General features: G+C 38.8%; 1 protein-coding gene across 3 annotated transcripts in view; it reads right to left on the bottom strand.

The window, feature by feature from the left end:
- ETNK1 (ethanolamine kinase 1) overlaps positions 1-18,960 on the bottom strand; it is a 140,145-nt gene that overhangs the window by 87,925 nt on the left and 33,260 nt on the right. The window contains exons 1-2 of one of the 3 annotated variants that reach the window (XM_042946047.1): positions 4,902-4,918; positions 3,950-4,058 (exon numbers count right to left, since the gene is read on the bottom strand). The exons of 1 other annotated variant lie outside the window; for it this stretch is intronic. The gene's annotated coding sequence lies outside the window, so the exon portion shown is untranslated. Of the gene's footprint in view, positions 1-3,949; positions 4,059-4,290; positions 4,397-4,901; positions 4,919-18,960 lie in introns of those variants that run through there. One more of the 3 variants, XM_042946049.1, reaches the window with a different exon arrangement.

Raw genomic sequence — 18,960 nt, 5'->3', positions numbered from 1 at the left:
CACTCCAAGTTTTGGCAGAGGGAAGGTCATTCCTACATTAAGAATTTTTTTTCTCCTGTTCAATTATGAACAGGCTAACAGAATTTTAAATACCAAATATTGCAACTTGGTATTCAATTATTATTACCAAACCAGGTTTTTATTTCCATGCATCAACTTACCCATACTCCCACTGGAAATGCACCATCTATATCTTCATCAACATTGGGTATTTTATTTCTTCACATCTTTTTTTCGTGTGAAACTAAGAACAATTATTCTAAGATACTGATACAAACTTATAATAATAGTAACATAAATGGAAGTGTTAAAATAAAAAGGACTTCAAAGATGTCCCAGAGAGAAGGGCCAGGATTTTGCTGTAAAAATAAAAACTTCTATTTGAACTGTTCCTAGGATCCTGCCAATCACTTGATGGATTACATAAGTATGATTCACATATATCCTAGTTACACTGAGAGGCCAGAGTACCCAGTGGCCAGTTGTTAATAGGGAATAGGTCAAGAGGAAGGAAAACAGAAGTAGGGCTTAAAAGTACTTAAAACTGCTTCCTTGTTTTTTTTTTTTTTAATTTCCATTTCTAAGTATAATGATATTACTAGAGCCCTGCTGCTCGCTTTGATTAAATGAGAAAAGATTAATTACTGCACTTTGTACCTCACTAGATACTTCCTGTAATATCCTGTTTTCTGTTAACTACTTGATAATTCAATTAAAAATCAGAAGAATTATAAGTAGGTGAGATGAAGTCTCATGAAGTCTTGGATTTACTTCAAAATACTTTAGCAACAAAAAGAAAGAAAAGGAGGGTAGATGAAACCAGTGTGGCAAAATAATTATCAGTTTTACATTTGGGTGCTTCATGTATTAATTAGGGTTCAGTGTATCAGTCTCTTCACTTTTGTGAGTATTAAGAATTTTTCATAATAAGATTAAAATCAATAGTTACATTGAAGGCAATCAAGCAAGCTCTTAGCTTTATTTTTTTTTTTTTAAGTTCACTTATTTAGGGGCGCCTGGGTGGCTCAGTCGATTGATCCTCTGACTTCAGCTCAGGTCTTGATCTCACAGCTCGTGAGTTCGAGCCCCGCATCGGGCTCTGTGCTGACGGCTGGGAGCCTAGAGCCTGCTTCGGATCCTGTGTCTCCCTCTCTCTCTGTCCCTAACCTGCTCACAGTCTGTCTCTGTCTCTCTCAAAAATAAATAAACATTAAAAAAAAAAAAGTTTACTTATTTATTTTGAGAGAGAGAGAGCAAGTGAGAGCAAGTGGGGTAGGGGCAGAGAGAGAAGGAGAGAATCCCAACCAGGCTCCTTGTTGTTAGTGCAGGGCCCAACGTGGGGCTCGATTTCACAAATTGTGAGATCATGACCTGAGCTGAAATCAAGATGCTTAACCAACTGAGCCACCCAGGCTCCCCAAGCTCTTCACTTTAAAGAATAAAGTTTCATAACAGGAACCCATGGGGGAGAGGAAGAAAAAAAAAAAAGAGGTTAGAGTGGGAGAGAGCCAAAGCATAAGAGACTCTTAAAAACTGAGAACAAACTGAGGGTTGATGGGGGGTGGGAGGGAGGGGAGGGTGGGTGATGGGTATTGAGGAGGGCACCTGTTGGGATGAGCACTGGGTGTTGTATGGAAAACAATTTGACAATAAATTTCATATATTAAAAAAAATAAAGAATAAAGTTTCATATTTTGCCAATTAAGAGGTTTTTGGTTGCATCTTGATTTATCCAGAATAGTATTAAAAATTTCTGATATCTGAAAACTTTCTAAGTAATCAAAGACAAAAAAAACAAAAAACAAAAAACAAAAAAACAAAACCCATATGCAATGACTATGATAAATATCAGATTCAAGACATTCTAACATTCGATATACTTAACAGTAACACCGATTGGTACTTGTCACAACTACAAAGTCCAAATACTCCTTGATGCCCAGATACTAGCTCTTTCCCACCTCCCACCCCACTCCTCCTCTTCTTGCTTGTGTGCTTTAGTCTCGGATTTACCCTTAAACACCCTGTTCCTTTACTTTATTGCTCTCATTGATCTACTTGGATGGAAAATAAGCTACATAATATCCAAGAGAAAAAGACTCTTGGATCAAAAAAGAATTTTAAAAGAACTAGGACAAATAATAAGAGTGGTGGTAACTAAAGAGAGAAGACAAAGGAACTAAAATGTTTTGAGACCTCTTCTATGGACCAAGGAGATATTACGGATATTTTACATATAGCAGAGTGAGACACGTTTTGATATTGTTTGAAAGAAAAGTCACTAGAATGGCCCTATTCTGTTTGGTTTTTTTTAACATTTATTTATTTTTGAGACACAGTGAGACAGAGCACGAGTGGGGGAGAGGCAGAGAGACAGGGGGGGACACAGAATCCGCAGCAGGCTCAAGACGGCAAGCGGTCAGCACAGAGCCAGATGTGGGGCTAGAACCCAGGAACCGTGAGATCATGACCTGAGCGGAAGTCGGACGCTTAACCGACTGAGCCACGCTGGCGCCCCTCTTTTTTTTTTTTTTTAATGTTTATTTATATTTGAGAGAGTGACAGTGTGTGAGTGGGGGACAGGCAGAGAGTGATGGAGGGGGAATCTGAAGCAGGCTTGTTATGTCCAGTTTTTCATGCCAAAATGGTATTCTTTGACACTGTCCTCTTTCCTAAACTCCCTGCATCAAAGTTATCTTTCAAAGTCATGTTGAGTTTTATTTTTGAATATATTTCTCTTTTTTTAATTTTTAATTAATTTATTTTTTAATATATTTTTTAATGTTTTATTTATGTTTGAGAGACACAGAGAGACAGCGAGAGCAGGGGAGAGGCAGAAGGAGAGGGAGACACAGAATCTGAAGCAGGCTCCAGGCTCTGGGCTGTCAGCACAGAGCCCTAGGCAGGGCTCAAACCCAAGAACCTCAAGATCATGACCCAAGCCCAAGTTGGACACTTAACAGACTGAGCCATGCAGGCGCCACATTGAATGGCCCTATTCTTCATACAAATGTCAGAGCAGAGCAAATATCTTTCATTGCTCCATCAGGTCTGTCACTCCCTGTGACTCCTGAAATGTAAAGCTGGTTACCCACAGAGTGGAAGTAGATGAATTTGCATAAGGCGCTCCGGGGACTTCTGTGAGAGAATACATCCTAAATATCCTCTCTGAGCATATCCTACATCCTCCTCTCTGAGATGCAGAATTAGAGAATGGTTCTGGAATGGAGAAGGCGGGCTTCATTCATTCAAGGGCCAGTGGTAGGGATAGGCAGCACGTCTCCTAAAGTAAAATTAATGTAGAGGGGAGCCTGTGTGGCTCAGTCGGTTGAGCATCAACTTAGGCTCAGGTCATGATCTCCCAGTTCATGAGTTCGGGCCCCACATCTGGCTCACTGCTGTCAGTGCAGAGCTCACTTCAGATTCTCTGCCCAAGCCCCTCTGCCCCTCCCCGACTTGTGTGCATGCATGTGTCCTCTCTCTCCCTCTCTCTCTCTCTCTCAAAAATACATAAACATTAAAAAAACGAATGTAGAGAAAGAAGTTGATCTGGACTGGTAGCTCTTGCTCATGACACATAAATAATACAGAAGTAAGTAGAGTAAGGGGCACTTGGCATCCAACCCACATTGCATGCAGAGCTTACTTAAAAAGTCTTGGGGTGCCTGGGTGGTTCAGTCCATTAAGCGGCTGACTCTTGATTTTGACTCGGGTCGTTATCTCACAGTTTATGAGTTTGAACCCCACGTCCAGCTCCATGCTGACTAAGCCTGCCTGGGATCCCCTTGCTCTCTGCCCCTCTACCCTCCCCTTCTCAAAAATAAATAAGTAAAATTTTTTTAAAAACTTAAAAAAAAAGAAGTAGAGTAAGAAACATATTTATACTGTTTTCACATAAAGAATTAATTGATCATTAACATCCTCCCCTCAAGCAAGACAAAACTTTTACCTCACTTTGGATTTTCCCATCCTTCATCTTCTACTGCATTGAAATCATCTGGTAATTCGGTTCTAAATTATTTTTTTACACCATATCTCTACTTAACTGGGAAAATTACCTATGTATAAAATAAAATAAAATAGTGTTGCTTATATTTTAAAAATAAAGGAAAATAATTTGAAATATATTGTAGTGGACAAAGCAAGAGGTATTCATCTCATACACTCTGCTCTATGGCCTCCTACTTCCTCTTCCTAAACCCTGACTTGGTTCCCACCTTGCTCCTTTCTCTGAACAGTTCTCACCCTTTATTTCCCACCCAGGCCCTCATTTTCCCCTTGAAATCTCACCAAGCATCTCACTTCACAGAGATGTTTTTCTGCCTCTGAATTCCTATTATATTTACCATTCGTTGTCATACTCTATTGTTACATTTTAAGTGAATAAACTAAAATGGAACTTATTTGAGAGCAGTGACTGTTCTAGATCTCTCTGTACTCTTCAAGGGGCTTAATGTGGTATTTTATTTTTTAATTTTTTTAATGTGGTATTTTAGATCTCGGCTGAACATTACACTAAAACTCTAATTTGGTCAGAATACACGAGTTCCTCCCCTATCTCTCCTTGGTTCTTTTTAGCTTAGTAACCGTCATGGACAACTGAATGTGAATCTTAGGGCTTTTATTGGTCTACCTAGCAACCAGGAAGGTTCCCAAGGATACAAACTCTGAAGACATACGCTTTTGATATGGTAATGAATGAAACTAAGGAGGTAGTCCTAAAACAGTACATTTCCATATAAACTGAAATCATATGTCAATATTAGAACTACTGTATAATTAACTGTGGCTTTATGGTCTCAGTAGGAGCTATTATTGCCCTCTTTATAATCAAACATTTTATTTTAGTCGCATCAAGCAAACATCTCTAACTTTTTAAAAATGAAATAATGAGAACTTACTAGAGGAGTACCAAGAACAACATTACAACCAATCATGTTCACATAATCCAGATTTAGCAAATTCAGTCATATTTCCTAAGGAATAAAACATTATAGAGATGAAATCCTCTTGCCTTGTTTTCCTTTATCTTTCCCCAGAAGAACAGCTATCCTGAAATTGATATGTATATGTATATATGTATATTCTTCCTATCCATGTTTTCATATATTTTACCATACATGTATGTATCCATTAACACTGTATAATATTTTTCACGCTTACAAATATTACACAAATTTTCATTAAAAATTATCTGAGATTTAAACATGCATATATATGCAATGGATTCAATCCAATTGCTGCAAAGGAATCCATACAGTGAATAATATACAGTTTGCTTATCTACTCTCTTATTGAAAAGCATTTAGATTATTTCTAGTTTTGGGGAGGGCACCTGGTGGCTGGCTCAGTCCATAGAGCTTAGGACTTTTGATCACAGGGTGATGAGTTTGAGGCTCATGGTGGGCATAGAGCTTACTTTAAAAAAAAAAAAAAGATTACTTGCATTTTTTAAAAAATTAAACTAAAAGGGCAGCAGTGGGGCGCCTGGGTGGCTCAGTCGGTTAAGTGTCCGACTTCAGCTCAGGTCACGATCTCACGGTCCGTGAGTTCGAGCCCCGCGTCGGGCTCTGGGCTGATGGCTCAGAGCCTGGAGCCTGCTTCCGATTCTGTGTCTCCCTCTCTCTCTGACCCTCCCCCGTTCATGCTCTGTCTCTCTCTGTCTCAAAAATAAATAAACGTTTAAAAAAAAAATTAAAAAAAAAATAAAAGGGCAGCAGTGAAGACCTTTGTACATGACTTGACATGTGTGAGAATACTTTTAGTGTAAATATTTGAACATGAAATAATATGATAAATTGTTACAGATTTTCTGATGTTAGATAGACCATGCTTATAGTCATGGAATAAACCTTATCTGGTCATGATTTTTTTCAAGTTTTATTTATGACTTTGGGTCTACATTCATAAGTGAGATTTGTCTATGATGTTATTTTCTTACAGTGTTCCTTACTTTTGTTACCAAGGTTATAGAGCCTTCTAAAATACTTTGAATACTCTTGCTATTTCTTTTTTTTTTTTAATTTTTTTTTTTTAAGTTTATTTATTTTTGAGACAGAGAGAGACAGAGCATGAACGGGGGAGGGTCAGAGAGAGAGGGAGACACAGAATCGGAAGCAGGCTCCAGGCTCTGAGCCATCAGCCCAGAGCCCGACGTGGGGCTCGAACTCACGGACCGCGAGATCGTGACCTGAGCCGAAGTCAGACGCTCAACCGACTGAGCCACCCAGGCGCCCCTACTCTTGCTATTTCTAAAACAGCTTGATTACAACAGAATTTTTCTCACATTCAAAAAACACGGAAGGGGTGCCTGAGGGACTCAGTCGGTTAAGCAGCCAGCTTCGGCTCAGGTCATGATCTCAGGGTTCATGGGTTCAAGCCCTGTATCAGGCTGTCTGCTGTCAGCACAGAGCCCACTTCAGATCCTCGGTTCCAGTCTCTCTCTGCCCCCCTGCCCCCAGCTCACACTCTGTCTCTCAAAAATAAATAAACATTAAAAAATAAAATAAAATAAAATAAAATAAAACATAAAAAATAAAAAACTGAGGTATTCTTTGTTGATATTTTAGATTTTTCAAATGCTTTTACTTCTTAAAAATTATTTAAAAAAATTTTTTTTTAACGTTTATTTATTTTTGAGACAGAGACAGAGCATGAACGGGGGAGGGTCAGAGAGAGGGAGACACAGAATCTGAAACAGGCTCCAGGCTCTGAGCCGTCAGCACAGAGCCCGACGCGGGGCTCGAACCCATGGACAGTGAGATCGTGACCTGAGCCGAAGTCGGACGCTTAGCCGACTGAGCCACCCAGGCGCCCTAAAAATTATTTTTAATATTTATTTTTGAGAAGGAGAGAGAGCACAAGCAGGGGAGGGGCTGAGAAAGGGGGACAGAGGTCCAAAGTGGGCTCTGTGCTGACAGCACAGATCCTGATGTGAGGCTAAAATTCACGAACTGGGATATCATGACCTGAGCCAAAGTTGAACATTCAACTGACTGAGCCACCCAGGAACCCCCATTTTATTTATTTATTTTATTTATTTTGAGAGAGAGAGAAAAAGAGACAGAGGGAGAGAGAGAATCCTAAGCAGGCTCCTCACTGTCAGCACAGAGCCTAAAGCAGGGCTTGAACGTAGGAACCATAAGATGAAACTTCCACAAAACCCTGCAAATGATGAGGTTTGGGGAACTCCCAAGTTGGTGAATACATCCACATGTTACGAGGGTGGTACACCCAGCTCCACAGGCTCGTGGGTTCAGTAATCTTCTGGACCTCACCCTTGTACTTCTTCATCAGGCTATTCATTTGTATCTCTTATAATAAACTGTAATAGCAAGTAAAGCATTTTCTTGGGTTCTGCAAGTTGTTCTAGCAAATTGTTGAACCTGAGTCGGGTGGGCTTGAGGGAACCCCGGTATTTGTAGCCAAGTTAGACAGAAGTGTGGCTAACCTGGGACCTGATACTTGTGACTGGCATCTGAAGTGACATCCCCCCTTAGGGGCGCCTGGGCGGCTCAGTCGGTTAAGCGTTTGACTTCAGCTCAGGTCATGATCTCGTGGTTTGTGAGTTCAAGTCCTGCATTGGGCTTTGTGCTGACACCTCAGAGCCTGGAGCCCATTTCGAATTCTGGGTCTCCCTCTCTCTGCCCCAAGTCCGCTCATGCTCTGTCTCTCCTTCAAAAATAAATAAACACTGAAAAAAAAAAGAAGAAGAAGAAGAAGTGTGATCACTCCTGTGAGACTGATCACTTAAATCTGTGGAGTTTGACATTAGGACTGGGTAATTAGTGTCTACCTTGAATTGAATTGTAACACACTTAGTTGATGCAGAGTTGGAGAAATTGTATTGGGAAAGATACCATGTATTGGTGTCAGGAGGAAAAAAATCTCTTGCCATCACTGTGGATTTGCATTCTATTTTAGTTACAATCAGTGGTGTCCTGGAGCCAAATTATACTGGTTCAGAAGAGTCGTTTATTAACCTCCATGAAATTTGTGGGCTGGTTGTTAACTACAATAATACACACACACACTCCACAAATGGGTAGCATGTTTTATGTGCTATTTTGACCTTGCTTTTTAAATTAATGATATATCTTGAATATTATTCTAATATCAGTAGAATATTTTTGTTACAGGGGTACTGCATTTTTTTTCTTTTAAGATGATCTAGTTTTGTTTTCACTATGATGGGCCTTGGTGTAGATTATTTTATTTTTATTTTACAGTATTTTATTTTGAACTTTGGTATATATCCTGATTTTCAAGATTCATGACTTTTTTCATTTCTAGGCTATCCTGCTTATTATCTCTTCAAACACTAGTCCCAGTATACCGTCTCTTTCTGAAACTCCTCCAATTCCTTATTATGCCATTTAACCACATAAACATCAAAATTTCAGGTGTATTATTTTATATTTTCTAGCCACATCTATGCCCTGTGTATTTAAGGCAAACTTTTATTTAAAAGACACCCCAACATACAATGACTTAAAGTGTTGTTATTTAGTGTGCTCTTAGGTAACAATCCTGAGGTGACTGAACTGAGTTTCCTGCAGGTTCTGGGGTAAACAGTCATTAAACGAATCTTATACTTTCCATCCTGTGTCTCCACCATTGCCTGGGGCAAGAGTTCTTTTTTTTTGTTTTGTTTTGTTTTTTGACTGAAAAATAATTGTATACAATATTGTATTAGTTTCAGGTTAGGGCAATAGTTCTTAACCATTTTTGTGCTATAAACTCCTCCGGCACTCTATTCAAGCTTATAGACCAACTCTCAAAATGATACATAAAATAAAATACATTTTTTTAATGCATAAAATGAAATACATTTAGATATAAAGGAAAGAAATTCGAGCGCCTGGGTGGCTCAGGCGGTTAAGCATCCGATTCTTGGTTTTGGCTCAAGTCATGATCTCAGGGTTCATGGGTTGGAGCCCCTCTGCACTGACAGTGCAGAGCCTGCGTGGTATTCTCTCTCTCTCTCTCTCTCTCTCTCTCTCTCTCTCTCTCTCTCTCTCCCCCTCTGTCTGCCCCCTCCTACTCGTGCTGTCTCTGTGTCTCTCAAACTAAATAAATAAATTTTTTTAAAAAGTTTAAAAAGAAGTTAAAAAAAATAAAGGAAACAAGGGCGCCTGGGTGGCTCAGTCAGTTAAGTGTCTAACTTTGGCTCAGGTCATGATCTCATGGTTTGTTAGTTGGAGCCCCACATCAGGCTCTCTGCTGTCCACGTAGAGCCTGCTTCAGGTCCTCTGTCTGCCTCTCTCTCTGCCCCTCCCCGACTTGCACACTCACTCTCTCAAAAATAAATAAATAAAAACATGTAAAAAAATAAAGGGAACAAATTATACCAGATTACAGTTATCAAAATAGTTTTCTAAATAGTGATATAATAATAAATATACTTAATTCATTAAGCATCATAATCTAACAACGATCTAATAACCACCATAACCTTGAAGTACTGTTGAGCATAAATGATATTTAGAGAGATCTGAAAAAATTGTAATGTGATATGAAAATATTTTTGGGGTGAAAAATTCATAGGTATTGCTAATACTACAGTGTGGTTTGCTGTTTACATTCATAATTAAAGAAAATATTAATTTCAGCTAGAAGCTAGTGAAGACAAGGATATAATATTTTCCCATTCAAGTTCATGAACCTGAGATTAAGAACCCCTGCACTTAGGTGTCTCTTTGGCTTGAAGCTGAGTCTTAGGCAGTGTTCTCACTTACAAAAAGGGGAAGAACTTGAAAAAATGCACACACCACGTTTTAAAGTTCTGTTCTGAATGTGGCATATAATACTTCTGCTCAATAGGACTTAGTCAATGGTGGCATCTGGCTACAACATAAGCTGGGAAACAGTCTTTAACTGGCAGCCACATTTCCAAATATAACTGTATTACATAATAAATTAGCAACTGGCAATCTCCTTCATGCTCTTATAAGAAAAAATAATTTCTACAATTTTTTTTAACGTTTATTTTTTGAGAGACAGACAGAGCGTGAGTGGGGGAGGGGCAGAGAGAGAGGGAGACAGAATCTGAAGTAGGCTTGAGCTGTCAGCACAGAGCCCCATGAGCTGCTGGAACTCACCAACTATGAGATCATGACCGGAGCGGAAGTCAGATGCTCGACTGACTGAACCACCCAGGCACCGCAATTTTTACAAGTTTTAAATTATGAACAGATATATCAGACAGTGGGTTTACATGAGCATTTCCTAATGTATAAACTTGATAAGTATTTTCAGCATTTTTATATGTTGAAATATATTTATAAGATGAAATATATTTTTAGTATATGTGCTGCCGAAGCGAGCACTAGATGAAATATATTTTTAAATTGCAAACAGGGAATACAAAAAACAAAAACAAAAACAAATAAATAAATTGCAAACAGGAAATTAGCTCACCACAAAGTTGTGAATTAGGTAAAATTTATTTCTGTCTTTACAACATTCTCATTTCTTTTTCTTTTTAATTTAACTTTTTCTTTTTTTTTTTTAATTTTTTTTAATGTTTATTTATTTTTGAGACAGAGAGAGACAGAGCATGAATGGGGGAGGGTCAGAGAGAGGGAGACGCAGAATCTGAAACAGGCTTCAGGCTCTGAGCTGTCAGCACAGAGCCTGACGCGGGGCTCGAACTCACGGACCACGAGATCATGACCTGAGCCGAAGTCGGCCGCTTAACTGACTGAGCCACCCAGGCGCCCCTTAACTTTTTCTTTTAAGAGAGAGAGCATGCATGTGTGGGGGGGAGGGGCAGAGGAAGAGGGAGAGAGAGAACCTTAAGCAGGCTACATGCCCAGTGCAGAGCCCCACACAGGGCTCAATCTCACAACTGTGAGATCATGACCTGAGCCGAAATCAAGAGTTGGACGCTTAACTGACTGAGCCACCCAGATACCCCTACGACACTCTCATTTCTATCCATTTTTAAAACATCCTCTCCTCTTTTCTCCCATTTGATGAACCTGCATCTTTCAGCCTTTATTTCCATTTTTATTTTGAAAATGTTCAAACATACAGGAAAGGTGAAAAAATAGTACAATACCTATACACCCTCCACGTAGATTAAAAAATGTTTAATTGTTAACATTTGCTTAATCTCTTTATTTTATTTATATATATGTTTGTCACAAGCACATTATGAGTGCACAGACATGAGTTGTGTCTTTCCACAGTGTTAGCTTTATTCAATCACAAAACAAGGCTAACATAATTGTAAAGCAGGTCCAAGATTCCAAACTCAATGCCATTTTGTTACACATTTAACTTGGTTTCATACATATCACACAAAGTAAAGCACACTACAAACAAGATACAGCAAGAGGTGAGAAGTTGAGAAACCCAACTCAAAGTCCATCTATGAATGCATAGTAGAGATGAGGCCTCAGTCTGGTCTGGTCAGCTCTCTGTGCATACTGCTAATTATATTCTAGCAGTGGAGGATCTCTGCTATGCTCAGAGGCCAGTCAGCCAGAGCTTTGGCACCAGTTGCCTTTTCAGGGTGGTCAGACGGGAAAGGGTTAGTGTCTGGAGAGTCTGACAGTTTGCTGCAAAAGTCACCCCTTTTTAAAGGAGCTTAATCAGCCTTGGGCCTTTCAAGACCTCTTCAGGTTCTGCTGGTCGTCAGTTCTGGGCATCATCAGTCTGTGCCGGTTTCAGCATTATCTGGTCTTAGCTGCAACGCTCTTGGTTGCCTGACATGAGTCACTGTTTGACGTAAGTGACTCCATCTTGCCCTCTACAATATTTTTAAACAATTTGAATGTAAGTTACAGATATCATGAAACTTCACCCGTAGATACTTCAGCATGTATCTCCGAAGAAACAAGGACATTCCACAGTATAACTACATTATCACTCTTAAGAAAATTAACAATAATTCTGTAATACCTAATATCCTTTCCACATTTAAATTTTCTTAATCATTGAAAAAACATTTTCATAGGTGTGCCAGGCTGGCTCAGTTTTGATACAGCATGTGACTCTTGATCTCAGGGTCATGGGTTCAAGCCTCACATTGGGTGTGGAGCCTACTTAAAATAAAAAAAAATAATAATAATAATAAAAAGTTTTGTATAGCTAGTTTTTCTGTAATATGCATCTCTTAGTTTGGTGACAGACCTTTTCAACTTTGAACAAACCTCCTTTGCATCTAAGTAATGTCTGTGTTTATCTAGACTTTTTATTTCTACTTGTGGATTTAAAGGTTTTTATATCTAATTAATACAAAGACAGGAAGGGAGAAGACTTGAGTTTTTTCCATTTTATTAAGTGGATCTTTTGCTCAAACCTAATATTAAATTAAACCTAATACTATTGCTGAACAGATATAGGTCTTAGTGACTTTAAATACAAAGGGGTGGATTACAAGGTATTCTGGGACTATGTATGCCCATTTTAGGCCACATTTGACATCTTGGCTTTCTGTTCAATTTTTCAAGATTTTCAAGATTCTACCAATATTTATTGAGTAGTCAATATGTGCTGGGGACATTTAATTAAGATGGACATGGTGTCTTCCCTCAAGGGAGAGAGATCAGTTAATTAATATTTTCAATTGGAAATATTGGAAGTGTACTATACAACAGGCTCAGAACTGGTATTCTCTTTAATCCCAGCCCACAATCCTTTCATATTCCCTACCCCTGAGATGTCCACATGTCAGAGATCTGAGTGTCATTATTAAATGCCATCTCCCCCTTCCGGTGCTTTATCCTGGTGCTCCAGTTCTCCAATCCTGCAGCATTGGTGTTATTATGTATTCACCTCAAACCACTGATATACAACTTCTAGGCACAAAGGTTCTGGAGTCTCAAACTCTTTGGTCCCAAGACTCATGGATTATGATCAGGGAAAAGAGAGTAACTGCTCAAATGTTTTAATCAGCTATTTCTGCAATAATGCTTCAGAATACACCACTCCAAACTCAGTGGTTTAAAACTATAAGCATTCAAAAATAAATAAATAGGGATGACTGGCTGGCTCAGTTGCAAGAGTATGCGACTCTGATGTTGGGGTTGTGAGTTTGAGCACCATGTTAGGTGTAGAGATTACCTTTAAGAAAGAAAGAAAGAAAGAAAGAAAGAAAGAAAGAAAGAAAGAAAGAAAGAAAGAAAGAAAGAAAAAGAAATTTACAACTACAAGCATTCATTTTTCTCTTAAGGATCTGTAGGTTGCTTGCTACTTTACTATTCTAGGCAAGATTCTTATTTCTAGACTCTGGGTTCCAAGTTCTATGTTGCAGGTTAGGGTTCAGGTGTGCTCCATGTTTCTACAGCAGCCACTCAGGTCAAATCACCACAGCACAAGAAAACAAGATAAACTTTGCAGGCACATGAAAAGCCTGTGCTCACATAATTTCCTATTACATCATATTCTGTTGATTTAAAGCAAGTCACATGGCCAAGCCCCAAGTCAGCAGCACAGGGAAATAGAGTCTAAGCCAAGTTAGAAGGGAAATGAAGTGAATTTTTTGTGGAGCATTAACGTATTACATCAAGATTCCTAGGAAAAAAGGCACGGAAAAGGATAGAAAGAAGAGATTCCCAAGGGTAGGACAAAGAACAGCTAAACTCTGGCCATGATTGAAGATGGGATAGTACCCCCAAAAGATCAACTATCAGGAAGTAATATGGAGGACCCATTGCAGTGGGTGTGATGAATAGTGATGAAATGCTACAAGATATCACACACAAAAAAATCACAAACATTGTTACTGCTGAGAAAGATGAAGAATCAACAAATGAGGAAAATATTAAAATTTTATTTTTTATTGTATATGGTAAATTACAGCTATTTGTGAGGGCTGCTTTCCTTTTATGATTCCCAATCTTTAGGCACAGTAACTACCACAAATATCATTAAATATGTCAAATTGTGTTATTTTAGTTATAGAAGAAGGTTTTATATACTGAGCGTTTATAGATTTTTGTCATGCAATTTGATTTTTTGCTCATAACTAGAGGGATCTATGATCTAAACTAGAGTGGAAGCTAAGAGAATAGAAATAAAAGAACATATTTAATAGCTATTTTGCAGAAACGATTAACAAAATAATTGGATAAATAATTGGATTCAATTTAAGAGATGGATAAATCCAAGATATTTTTGTATGCAAGCCTAATGTGACTTCTTGAACAGTACAATCAACAAAAGCCAAAGAGCTGTGGGGGGTCTGAGAAATAATTTATGATATTGTGATTTAAAATAAAAAGTATATATCTGGTCTTTGTCACATTCCTGGCACAGAGCTCCTGAAACCCTTGTAAATTCCTAAGAGATGAGAGCACTGGGAGACTCTTTTGTTCTAATGGGGCAACTCTAGGTGGACTCCTGGATGGCCCTAGAGGTAGGCTGATAACCAGAAAGACCAAGCTATGATTAGAAGTTTGGAATTTGTAGCCCCACATCCCATACCTCAGCAGAGAGAGGATGGAAATGGAGTTAATAAATGATTGTTAGTACATGAGGAAGCCTCCAGAAAATCCCTATAGTATGGGGTTCAGAGTGTTTCCAGGGTCGGTGTTCACATCCACATACCCCAGTTCCCCAGAGGCAGAAGCTCCTGTGTTCAGGATGCTTCCATACCTTGCACTATAATATCTCTTCATCTGGCTTTTCATCTGTACCTTTCATCACACCACTTAATAAACTGGTAAACATGTTTCCCTGGGTTTTGTGAGCTACTTTATCAAATTAATTGAACCTGAGATGAGAAAGGGGGTCATGGGAACCTCAGATTTATTGCTGGTCAGAAGCACAGGTGACAACCTGCACTTGTGATTGACATCTGAACTGGGTGGGAGTAATTTTGTGGGACAAAGCCCTTATACTGTGGGATCGGATGCTAACTGCAGGTAGATAGGGTCAGAATTGAACTGAGTTGAGTTAAACTGTAGGACACCCGGCTGGTGTCAGAGATTTGCTTGGTGTGGAGAAAAAACTCCCACATAATTGAAATTGAGTGCAGAATCTTAAACTCCAAAAATGACTGTCAACAATTCTTCTTACAACACACGCTACTCCTCTCATCCATATTGCTTGTGACTTGTTTTGACCAATGGACTATAGCAAAAGCTATATTGTGCAGTTATGCTGTACAGTTATGGACCTTTCCTTCAAGGGGTCATCTTGAACGTTTCAGCTTCATCTGAGCTCCCAGCTGAATGTAGCCATAAGAGTAATCCTAGTCAACAAATACTATGTTAACAGATTTGCTATTCAGTTGAGCCTAGCCAACTCAAAGAATCATGAGAAATTATAAATAATTGTGTTAAGCCATTAAGTTTGGGGATAGTTTGGGAGCCAGTAATAGAGAACTCATAGAGAAATTGGTACTGAGTATGGAATTCAGTTACAACAAAAAGCATAAGATATGCAGCATTAGCTTTTGGACTGGGTGGTGGACAGAGAATGGACAGATACAAGGAGACTATTGGGGGAGGCCGGAAAGCAGCCTTTATCTCGTCAATAAAGATAAGAGAAATAGCAAAAACAAAATTTATTGGAGATTGGAAGGGGAACCATGTATGTATGGGTGAAGTGGCAGAACAATTAGCAAGCCTGCTAACTGTAGTAGCTTGGAAGAGAAAAAGTATTCAGTAAACCTATAGATCTGTTTATGCAGATTTCCAGACAGAACATTAAAATTGTCAATCGATCTCTTTTAGCAAAAACATATGATAAAGTATTCAAGAGAAAGGTGAGGGTAAAAAGGGATTGTTCAATTTTCAAGTGGAATTTAGAGGACATATACAGTCTATGACAGTCTTCCCAGCAGGCAAAAATGTCTCAAGGCAAGAGATATTCTCAGGACAAAGTTAAAATTCAGAGCTCTGCCAGTAAAATGCAGTCATGATCAAGTCAATGGTGCAGCTGTAAGAACTTTTGTTAAGACTTCAGAGTGACTTAAGGAAGTGTCATACAAACCCATAGAGTTCCATGGGAAGGTTTCTAAGAATCCTAAGGACATCGTCCCACGGTAGCCTAATGTGCCCCAAGAAGAGAGAGGGCTGTCTTGGAAACAACTATCAATATGGCTTTTGAAGCACAGAGTGAACTCCAGAATGATTTATATAAAACTTCCAAAGTCATTAAAAGAACTGCCCCAGCAAAAGCATCATCTTTTTGTATAAAGGAACAAAGACAGTTCATTTTGAAAGAAGCCTCTAGACCCTAAACTTCTAATGGAAGAAAGCAGGCTGTGACAATTACTTATGTAAACAAAAAAATGATAACTTAGGCAGAGCAAAGATCCCAAAGAGTCCAAAACCAAGAATCAATAGAACAGTGAATTCAGAAAATTCCCGGAGAATGGAACTAGGACCCATGTCTGGAGTTTGGAGCATGGCCACGTATGCTGGCCAGGTTTCAGAAATGGACCATGACTACTATGTGGTCTTATGTCTCCTGCTTTCAGGACATGAGTTTCTCTTGCAGTTGCTCTATCCTTTTCTCACCCATGTCAGGATGGGCGGTGGGGAGACAGGTGTTTTTAACTTGCAGATCTCCAGATCAAGGTTAACTGAACCTGAGGAGTCTCATCCTCATCTGGATTTAGTACAGATGACAAGATCTTGGATTTTGGGCTAGCAAAGTAATGGGATGAAATCTGGGGGGAGCGGGGTAGATTAATGTATTTTGCATATGAGTGGAAGATAAATTCTAGATGATGGACTGTGGGAAGACAGCTAAAGACAGCTGCCAACAATCCCTCCTAACTTTGCATGTGCATGTCACTCCACCAATCAAAAGTAGAATCCAATTCTCCTCCCTGCTCCCTCCCTGAACTTGAACTAGATTGTGGCTTGTTTTGATTTACAGAATGTGTTAGAAGGGACATTCTAGAACACCCAAACACAAACCTTCAGAAGCTTCTGCTTTGAAGGCATCCAGCTACCACGTAAATAAGCTTGGACTAGACTACTGAGTAGTAAGAGACCAGGGGCTTCAAGTGAGAAATTCTGGCTTCCACACTCCATGCCAAGGCCCAGATGTATGAGGACGGCAGCCTGGAATACTTTAGCCTGGCTTAGCTCCCAGATACACCAACGACTTCACCTGACACTATATGAAACAGAGAACCCATTGCCACTGAGCCCTCCAAAAAACTGCGGAATCATGAACAAATAAATGACTGCTTTTAAAAAACACTAATTATTGGAGTGGTTTATTATGCAACAATAATTAATGAAAACAGGATACAGGAGAACATTTTGGGGATGGTGGAACACATTTAAGGAAACAATGATTTATAATTGCAGCTTCAAACGTGCTGAATTTGAGATCAGGGTGGGCTATATAAATGAATATTCTGCTGCCAAATTTCTAACACCTTTAAGAAGAGTAAAACAAGATTATTCATTTACACAATAACTTAAGCACTAATTTATACAATAATTATTCACTGATAATCTATTATGTGCCGGGCTGTATGCAGGGGTCGAATGACAATGTGTTTAAAGACGACTTAAATTATCTTAGCCTGTCAGTAATTTTCAGAATATTTCTGTAGATATTGGTAGCATCTACCAATTTAAGGTAGGCTGGGCTATTTTTCTACTTTCCCCTCTCCTCCCTTCCTAACAGACTTGATATCAATGATATCTTACAGTAAAAGTAAGTCGTAGACCAAATTGTGACAAATGTAAAACATATAGGAATTGTCTTTCCTTGACAAGAATGCAGAATTCTATTAAGAAATACATATTAAGATGATGAAGCAAACCAAAATCATAGTATTAATATTTTTATGGTATGTTTGGGAATAAGCTATTTGTCTTTGGTATACTTTAATGTTTTATATTTTAATGTTTTAAGGAGTTTGAAATATTTAATATTTTACAGATTGTCTTCATGACTCTATTTTTTATTTAAGAGAGAGCATGAGTTGGGAAGAGAAGTGTGGGGGGGAGAGAGAGAGAGAGAAAGAGAGAGAGAGAGAGAGAGAGAGAGAATCTCAAGCAGGCTCCCATGACCCTGGGATCATGACCTGAGCCAAAATCAAGAGTCGGCTGCTCACCCAACTGAGCCCAAGGCACCCCTCATGATTCTTATATAAAAAGTTTCATGGATTTAGATTTGCAATTTTAAGGCATAAGATGAGTTGAAAGGCATAAGACAATGTTATTAGGTTTATAAATAGTATCATAACTTTGAAAATAACTTGAGATTCAATATAAATATACATATATATATTAAATATTCTAGATTTATTTAAATATTTGGGAAGCTTTCCCAATCAGACAATTAAAATATTTAACTAAAATTATCTGAGGTGCCTGGCTGGCTTAGTTGATAGAGCATGTGACTCCTGCTCTCAAGGTTGTAGGTGTCGGCACAGAACTTGAAGTGGGGCAGAGAGAGAGGGAGATAAGAGAATCCCAAGCAATCTTCACCCTGCCTGAGCAGAGCCTGACTTGGGGCCCAATTTCATGAACCATGAGATCATGACCTAAGCCAAAGTCTGACGCTTAATTGAGTGAGCCATCCAGGTGCCCCCTAACATTTACATTTTTAAATTTTAATTTGAATATTTAAGTATTTTAAATAATAAACTGCTAAGACAGAGATTTATTTTTTCTTTTTTGAGTTTCCAGATAGTAATGCTTCCCAGACAATAAACAGCTCCATCTTCCAGTGGTTAGGATGGCGACTGAACTATCCACAACTAAGCTATCCACAAGCTGCTGGTTTCTTCTACCTCAGCAAATGATTTCAATTTCCTATGGGTTCCAAGATCTCTAGGAAGGGCTGGATGTAGGTTTTTGTGGGGCCTGAAGTTTACACATCTCCTTTTGCTGACCCTTCATTTTTATTTCCCAAATAAATCTTATTCCTTAACCATGACAGATGACCACTGTGGAATTCACTTTTACCCTCTTTAAGTTCTACTATTTATGTGCTGAGTCAGTGCTATTACTCTACATCTCTTTCACATGCAGC

The sequence above is a fragment of the Panthera leo genome, chromosome B4 (genome assembly GCF_018350215.1).
Source record: "Panthera leo isolate Ple1 chromosome B4, P.leo_Ple1_pat1.1, whole genome shotgun sequence".
Lineage (NCBI taxonomy): Eukaryota > Metazoa > Chordata > Mammalia > Carnivora > Felidae > Panthera > Panthera leo.
This window is presented reverse-complemented; position numbering and strand designations above follow the sequence as displayed.